Source organism: Pipistrellus kuhlii, unplaced genomic scaffold, assembly GCF_014108245.1.
Source record: "Pipistrellus kuhlii isolate mPipKuh1 unplaced genomic scaffold, mPipKuh1.p scaffold_m20_p_9, whole genome shotgun sequence".
NCBI classification, from domain to species: domain Eukaryota; kingdom Metazoa; phylum Chordata; class Mammalia; order Chiroptera; family Vespertilionidae; genus Pipistrellus; species Pipistrellus kuhlii.
The window spans coordinates 40243981-40253289 of record NW_023425595.1 but is presented as its reverse complement, the minus strand read 5'-3'; the positions used below and the strand labels follow the sequence as shown (position 1 = coordinate 40253289).

Here is a 9309-nt window from a genome sequence, read left to right as displayed (position 1 = left end):
TAGTCTTCTGTGGTTCCATGCACATTTTAGGATTATTTGTTCTTTTCTGTGAAAAATGCCATTGGAATTTTGATAGGGATTACATCCCTAAAAAAAATATTTATTTGAGAGAGAGAAAGAGAGAGAGAGAGAAACATCAACTTATTGTTCCACCTATTGATGCATTCATCGATTGCCTCTTGTATGTGCATTGACTAGAGGTCAAACCTGAAACCTTGGCCTATTGGGATAAAGCTCTAAACAACTAAACTATCCAGCCAGGGTGGAAAACAACTTGACTTACTAGTTTCAGGTGTTTTCATGAAATTCAGCAGCCCGAATCCCTGGAAGTTAAACACAATAAGCCAGTTAACTTAATTAAAACAATCCTATAATTTTCTAGTAACTGGCTATTCATTGTTCCAGCTTTCTGATCTTTAAACTGACAGTAAATATGTCAAGGTTGCTAGAGGAATATCTGATGAAGGTTTCAACAGTAATTCATAAAAGTGATGGAACCACAGAGATGGGGTCTGCTATAATTTGAGGCTGGTAGGCCAAAGCCAGCCACATGTCCTCCCCCCAGCTCATCACTTCCAGAAGCATGGCAGCATGTAAAGGCACTATTGGATTGGCTTTGTGCATCCACTCAGTCTGCCTGTTCACCTGTGCTTTGAATGAACGGCCCTGTCTTGTTCCCCATGAGATTGGTTCGGAGCAGCGCCATCTTCCTTCCACCATGCCCTCCCTCAGGCATCTTTGACTTCTTCCTCTGCCCTCAACCTCATGTCCGTCCAATCTGTTGCTAACTTGGGGCTTTGCGGGAGCTGATTACATCATGAGTGTGGGGCCCTCACGAATAAAGACACCGTGAGAAGGCAGCAGTCTGTAACCCGAAAGAGGGCCTTCCAGGTTCTGGCCATGCTGGCATTCTGACCTTGGCCTTCAGCCTCCAGAACTGTGAGAAGTACATTTCTGTTGTTTATAAGATACACAATCCATGCTAATTTGTTATAGCAGCTAGAACTGACTAAGACAATGTCATTACTTGCTTTTTTTCATGTTGTTTCACTAGACTGGGGGGGTCTCCGGGAAGAGACTCAATCCACACCCCTTCTCTAAACTATCATTGATTAATTTCTGAATGGCAAGTACTGTATAAGAATTATACCTATGTTTTCTTTTCCCCTCCTCCTCCTCCTCCTCCTCCTCCTCCTCCTCCTCCTCCTCCTCCTCCTCCTCCTCCTCCTCCTCCTCCTTCTTCTTCTTCTTCTTCTTCTTCTTCTTCTTCTTCTTCTCCTTCTCCTCCTCCTCCTCCTCCTCCTCCTCCTCCTCCTCCTCCTCCTCCTCCTCCTCCTCCTCCTCCTTCTCCTTCTCCTTCTCCTTCTCCTTCTTTCTTCTGCTTTCTCAGCAATCCCTGGAAGTAGGTATTAGGAAATCCACTTTGTAGGGGAGGATTCTAAGAGTACAGTTTAAGTGACTTCCTGAACTGTCTTTATAGTCTATTGCAGCAGCCAGCTCCATAACCAGACATGTGACAGATACTGCATGCTGAACTGAAACCAATATTTCCCAACATAAATTTCAATTCAGGCACCTCTTCTTCTAGGAATTCTTCTGTGACCTAATGTTGCCTCTTTGTTGCACATGAACCTTGATCAGAACTGTTTACAAATTATCATGCTGACTTGTGATCTTTCAACACACCTGTAATTTTCCATGCCCTTTGGGTGAACTAGGTGGACTATGCTCGTTATCTGGTAAGGGGGAGCCGAGCGGCAGTGGGAGGCTGGCCTGCTGAGCCATCCTGGGAGAAATGCTCCGGGGACACCCAGGCCCGAGGCAGTTAATTTATCCCGGTGGCGAGGAGGAAATTTCTTGTAAAGGCTAGCTCCCCTCCGAACAATGTGGCCTTTTATTTTTTAGCTTTGGAATGGAGCCTAGCTGTCCGTGGAGACAAAGAGAGGGGAGAATCACTGAACCGGTCTCGCACATAAAAAACCGACCATGTCTGTCTTTGAAGTCTCCTTTATGTTGTTTAGAAAACTTTGGATTATAGGGGTGTTTTTCCCTCCTTTTCTTCCTCAGTTCCTCACCCCACCCCAATTTTTTTTTTTTTTCTTCAGAGAAAAGCAAGGACTGGATGTAAGGGAATCTTTCTTTGAAACAGGGCAGAAGTCATTAATTAAGGCTCCCATTCATTCCCTCTGACACTTGCTCATCAATCAGATTTGCGCTTAGCAATTCTGATGACCCTGCTGACCTGGAGTCTTCCATACTGTCTGCCAGACGGAATTGAAACTCAGACCACACACCAGAAAAGAGGGAGTGGGCCCTGGCTCCTGGCTTCCTGAGACCGAGGAGAGAGAGGCTGGGGACAAAGCTGGCTGGTGGGGAACTCTGCTGAGCTGAGGTGAAGGTGACTAAAGAAGATATTTTCTTTGCGGAAGCAAGTGTTGTCCCTTTCACTGAAAGAGTGACCTATCGTTGCCCTTCTCGTCCTCTCCCCAGCCCAAGGTGAGCCATGGAGGGCGGAGCCCAGTCGGCTGGGCCAGGGCAATGAAGCTAGCAGCTTCTGTCTGCCAGCTAGGCACTGCTATAGGAAGCGAACAGCATTAAGCCTTCCCCCCCCTCCCCGCCCCCCCGTCCCCCCCAAAAAAGTACAGGGAGATGTTCTGGAGATGACAATGGCATTCTGGGCCTGATCTGTGGGACCTTTATTTCATTACTCACTACTAATTTATTCATTCAGCAGCCATTTACTGGGCACCCACTATATAGTAGGCATCATGCTGGAGACAGAACTATAAATGAAGCAGGTGCAGTCTCTATCTTCATGGAGCTTGTAGTCTATATGGGAATGTACCTGGGACTTCTCATCAAGAAAAATTACGTCTTGCCGAAACCGGTTTGGCTCAATGGATAGAGCGTTGGCTTGGGGACTGAAGGGTCCCGGGTTCGATTCCGGTCAAGGGCATGTACCTTGGTTGCGGGCATATCCCCAGCAGAGGGGTGTGCAAGAGGCAGCTGATCGATGACTCTCTCTCATCGATGTTTCTAACTCTCTATCTCTCTCCCTTCCTCTCTGTACAAAATCAATAAAATATATTTAAAAAAAAAAAAAAAAAGGAAGAAGCTGCAGCAGTTTAAAAAAAAAAAAAATTACGTCTTTAGGAGGACCCACCAGTGGTCATGTGCAGTTAAAATGAAATGACTATTTATTGGTTTCCTTCTATGTACTAGGCATATTTTGGGGAAGATTGGAGCAATTAAAAAATATGAAATGGTAGTTTGTTAATCTGCCTCCCTATTATAGGTATACGGATTTCTAGATGTTTTGCTATGGTGAGCTTGGCAAGCAAGATTATACTTATCGTTTTGTTTTTGTGGTCCCCCCCCCCCCCCCTTCCGCATAAAGTTTTATTGTTTCCATTTGGTCCAGTGTATGAGAGTGGGCTTCCTGGTGATTAAAAGAATGTCTAGGGATTTTGGAAAGAGGCTCAGGCAAAAGCCAAGGGAATGCAGAGAGGCCCCTCAAAGGCCTCTTGGCTTCAAAGGCTTGAGGGTGAGTGAGCCTTTGGAAGAGATACTCTCCCAGCCCAGCCTGGGGGCCTGACAGCCTGGGGAGGTGAGTCAGGTGGTCGCCCATCTTCTTGATGAGTTTCACCTGCTCACCCAGGAAGTGTTCTCCCGGAAGTCACAGCGACGAGGGTCTGCGCGGGAGGAACCCAGGGACTGCAGCTCCCAAAGCAGGGCCTGGCTCAGGTTCCTCTCCAAGGCCAGGGCGGCTTCCATGGTGCCCTGAGCTTTGGCCTCTCATCCTGGGGAGGCTTCAGCACGTCCTGGGAGTGAATGCGGCCACCGCGCTGGTTTTGGAACTTTAAGAGCCGCTTGGAGCCCTCGCGCTTCTTCTCCAGCTCGCGGAGGAAGTGGCCCAGGCCCTCCAGAGCCACATCGTCGTGGTTGAGAGAGGTAGGTGGTAAGGTGACCATGGCGTTTTAAAAAAGTCCAAAAGATTTAAAAGAATCTTTCCAAAAATTGGGACGCGGGACAATTGGTTAAAAACCAGGACTGTCCCACCAAAAGCGGGAGGTCTGGTCACCTTAGGTTGATGGCAGCCTCCACCTCAGTGGAATAATTCTGATGAATTTGGGAGCTCATGGTTGTTCGGCAATAAGGAGTTAAGGTAGAAAAAAACCCCGGTGTGTCGGCCTGTCTCGGAGGTGGTTCTGAAGGCGGTGACTGGATAAGATGCTGGAGAGTGGTCGGAGGCTAGATGAAGGGGCGTCTCTGGGCCTGTTTCATCCAAACACTGTTGAAGCAAGAGACAGATCTGGGACCGTCCAGACTTACTTTATCTAACACTATGATAAACTAGGCAGTTTAGACAGTGAGTCACTTAAATTATCTCAAAGGTGTTTACCATTAGCCCTGTCATATACAGAAACTTGGAGATTGATATTGTATCAGAAGTCACCCAGCTGGTAAGCGGTAGGCAGTACTGGGACTCCAGCCTCGGGACTTGTAAAGCCTCGAGCTGTACCTTGCACCCTCCTGTGGTCATCTAATTGAGCTGTCATCCCCGGCAGAGCTGAAGTCACTGACTCCTTCAATCACACTGGGCAAACATGGTCATACACAGGAAGGATTTCATATCAACTGCAAGAAACGGGGGGATGGTAAAGTGCAAAACATACTCAGATCATCTCCAGAAAGTTTTTAGCCATTCTTAATAGTCACATACACAGTGCTCTATAGATCATAAAGCTCATCACATTTCTTAGTTGACCTTCACAAAAACCTAATAGAAGCAGGTGTTCATATCATCCTCCTTCTACAGGTGAAGGAACCAGGTTTTAGAAGAATCGAGTAAGTTATAAAAAGATCTAGGTAGAACGGAGACCCTCAGCCAGATCTTTTTATTTTTAATGAGCAACACACATGGAAGACTTTGCCTTCCTGGTTCCCCCCCCCCATTTTTTAAATTGATTATGGTATCACATAATTGTCCTCATCCCCCTAATCTCATCCCAAACACCTCCCTACATATGCCCTCACACTCGCCCCCCCCCCCCCCTCGTTGTCCATGGCCACTGGCCACACCCATATGCATGCACACAAGTCCTTTGGTTGATCTCTTCCCCTTTACCCCACCCTCCCCTACTTTCCCTCTGAGGTTTGAAAGTCTGTTCAGTGCTTCTCTTTCTCTGAGTCTGTTTTTGTTCATCAGTTTTTGTTGTTCATCATTTCCTCTAGATGTGTGAGATCTTGTCATCTAAGAAATACCCTTGTAAGAACCTAAACTGAGAAAAGCCATAATGGTTATGCTGAGAGGCAAATGAATCCGTCTGTCGTGAGTTCCTTTCTGGACCAACAGTTCTCTGCCTTCCTGTTTAGTTTAAGGATAGGAAGAGAGTCTCGAAACATTCTGTTATGTTCCCGTCTTCTTCCCTGTAAGTGGGATACCGGCATCTTGGCTCTCCTTCAGGTCCTCCTGTCCTCTGACTGGTGGTTGATTTTTGTGTGTCTGGCTGTGCTGTTCAGGACAAGTGGAGTCTGAATTTCTGACAGGTGATAAATGGTAACAGGTTATTTCCCTCTCTGTTGTCTGAAGCTTGGCACCCATTGTAGCTGGGAAGCAGTTGCCCATAGCAGGGGTGTGGTAGCAGATGGGGAATCTGAAGGTGCTTGGCCACATTTGAATGCAGTTGCACAGGATTCTGTTTCCAAAGCTTTTGAAAGAAGGTTCTACACACCTTTCTGACCAGCTGGTTTGGCACCTTTTCCTCCCTGTTTCTGAGAATCAGAGAGGATGAAGGATAAGGGGCAAATGCCCGTCTGCTGACTAGAAACCTGAAAGTCTGAATAAATTGGCTTCCACATTTAAAAAGAAAAAGCCCCAAATGAATTATGAGCAGAAGAACTGACGTGTCTCTTATCAGTCTGCTGCCTGTTGACTTTGGCTGGGAGATAATCACCATGGTTAAGGAGGCTCCTGGCAGCCAGCTATTATTCATTCCTGATCATTCCCATTCACTATTGTTTTGACATATGAAACCTGGAAAGACTATCAATCCCTTAATGCTCTGCAGCATTGTGGTTTCTCCTTATGAATCATAACCTCCTCATTCTTTTCCCAGCTCTCTCTCCATGCCTGCTCCCTTCTCCCCATCCCCATCAACCGCAAGGGACAAGGAGGGGGCTGAGCAGTTGGCCTTGCAGACCTCATGAGCTCTGCTGCTGTCTGCTTTATGAAATAGCCTACTGAGCACCATTGCTCTGAGGGGTTCCTCGGTAAAACAGTTGAAATCACATGCTCTCAGGTGTCCATGTTCCGCAGCTACAAGTTCGGACAAGGTTGAGGCAGTTGCATCCAAGCTTCCTGTTCTCCATCCGTTGTACTAGTAAGTGCAAACAATCGCTAGTCCTTATTATCTGTCCTTTCCCCAACTGTGACATCAGAAAGAAGGTGAAGACACCCTGGCACATTCTGTTTGTTCAGGTGTCTGACAACTGATTGAATTTATTCTCTTTGTCAATCTAAGTCTGCCTAGAGCTAATATTCCTTTCTGGGAAAGGGTGACTACTCTCAAGTTAACTCAGTCTTGGTCCAAATTTTGTTTGGTCACTGGGGAAGATAACAGTGTTCACATAATTCTGTACTTTTCACTATTCTGGACTCACTCAAATACATAGTATGAAGATACAAAAGGATTGGCTCCACAGTTAATTTGAGCATCATCATGGGCTTGCTCCAATCCACCACTCCTTGCTCCCCAGTGCCCTCTTTGGCTCTTATGAATCACTTGGCTCTCTTCAGTTGGCATACTATTTTGGACTTACCTTTCTGTCACATATCAACATTTTTCCTTTTATACATATAAAAATTTTCTCTCTGGATCCATAAGTTGTACTGGACACAAAAGTGTATCCCTGTCTAAACCTTTATTCCCACCAGACCCAGAGAAATAAATTCTAGGGCCTTCTCCTGCCTGAATTTTTGTCAGGGGGCAAGAAACAGAATTGTGCAAACTTAAGGAAAGTTCAGAGGAGACAGCAAAATCTCTATCAGAAATGGGTCATGAAGTCATTAATCCTTATCAGTCCCTGAGGTAGCAGATCAAGACCTAGCTTTTACCTTCTCGGTGGTCATAGGCCAGTAGAGGAGGCAGCTTTCAAAACAAATAGTTCAGTGTCATTAGTTCAATGTCATAATAGATTTCATGTCAAAAGCCAAAGGAAGGAGAGAGTAATTATTGCACTAAAAGTTCCATGAGTGCAAGGATTCTGTATATCGTGTTCACAGTGCCTAGGATTTAATAGTAGTTAGTGTATATTTGTTTAATTGAATGAATTAATCTATATCAAGTATATGCAATGGTTTGATTGATTCATTTAATTACTTAATCATTCATTTAGGCCTTAGTCACACCTTGGAAAATGTTAGCTATTTTTTTTTAATAGTGAGACAATTTCTTCCCATTGAATTTAAATGTAAAATTATCCTTAAATAACATTAGGAAAAATTTTTATTAAATATAAATGAGAGTTATGACTCTGTATCATTCTCCATGGGCAGAACAGAAAATAGAGGTTTATAGAGCTGAAATAAGTTGTCTGGTTTATATTGGGATATAATGGGATTCAAAGCCAGGTCTGTCTGCCTGATTCCAAAGCCCACAATCATTGCATACCCTACACTGCCTCTGCTAGAATGTGTGGGAGCTTAATGTCAGGCCCTGGAGAGTGGATGGAGTTGGATTTAGGGCTAGAACTGAGGGAAGTTAAACTGTCAGTTTGATCCCTGATGGGCAAGGCTAAGAACCCAAGAAGTTGTGATGAGAGTGATTTGATCTTTATTTGAAAAACAGGGCAGGGCATGACATGGTGCCAGGCAGTGATGATACTGGGTCAAGACAGCAACAGAATGTGAAATAGAACTAGAGCTTGCCAGGTGGGGGGAGGTAGTGGTGAGACAGACAAGTGGGACTTACTTATTGAGAGAGGAAACTTGAAGGTTTGGCTTTTAAAACCCAGGCTATGTAGTCTGGATTCAGGAGATTAGATTATTTGCTGAATTACACTGAATGTTGCTTTTTAGGACATATCTTTCATTTCATCCTTTCGCTGATATATTAGCAATATAGCTGTAGTGTATAAAGAATCTTAAGATTTGTGACTTGTTTCTTTCTATTTGCTAGTTTGAATATTTTATCCAGTGGGCTCATTTCCCTTTCCTAATTTTGAATGTGGGAGTTTAAGCATTTGCCTTAGTCTGTGATTATGAAGATCATGTATAAGTTTGTGAAGTACATTTTTTTTTTAATGAAGATCATGTGAAAGTTTGTGAAGTACATTTTTCTGTACCACCTGAAATTTTATTCTTATGTGCTATGTCTATTTTTAACAATTCAGCAATCCTATTTCTAGGGATATATTCTAAAAGAAAAGAAAAACAGAATCTGGAAGTATATCAGCATCCCCATGTTCATTGTAACATTATTCACAGTAGCTAAGATATGGAAACAACCTAAGTGTATGTCAATGGATGAATGGGTAAAGAAAAGGTAATGGGCATATTATGTAGCCATTCAAAGGAAAAAAAGTCTTGCCATTTGCAATAACTTGTATTAACCTGGAAGACAGTATGCTGAGTGAGATAAGACAAACAGAGAAAGAGAAATACTGTATGATATCACTTATATGTGGAATCTTAAAAAGTTGAACTCATAGAAACAAAGAATAGAGTAGTGATTACCAGGGACTGAGGATCTGGGGAAATGTTGGTCAAAAAGTATAAACTTCTATTTATAAGATTAACTAGAGGTCTGGTGCACAAAATTCATGCATGGGTAGGGTCTCTGGGCCTGGCCGGTAATCAGGGCCATTCGGGGCCTTCTGGCTGCCGGCCGGGGCCTTCCTTCATTCTGTGCTGCCGCAGGTGATCAGTGCATGTTATAGTGAGTGCTCGAACTCCCGGTCTCCTGGTCGAACTCCCGAGGGGACAACTTGCATATTAGGCTTTTATATATATATAGATAAGTTCTGGGAATCTAATATATAGCATGGTGATTATAATTGAAAGTTGCTAAAGTGTAGATCTGAGAATTTCTCATCACATAAAAGAAATGGTAAACATATGACAGTATGTTGGTTAAAGCTGTGGTGATAATTATTTTGTAATATATAAGTATATCAAGTCAACACATTATACACCTTACACTTACACAGTGTTTTAATATCAATTATATATCAACTAGTGGCCCAGTGCACAAAATTTTGCACATGAAAAGGGAATTAATTAGAGGAAATATTTTAATATTGCTATTT

The 9309-nt window shown here is 43.8% G+C and overlaps 1 pseudogene; it reads right to left on the bottom strand.

Annotated features, from left to right (window-relative positions):
• Positions 1–236: 236 nt before the first annotated feature.
• LOC118713736 lies at positions 237–3971 on the bottom strand (annotated as a pseudogene).
• Between the last annotated feature and the right edge of the window lie 5338 nt (positions 3972–9309).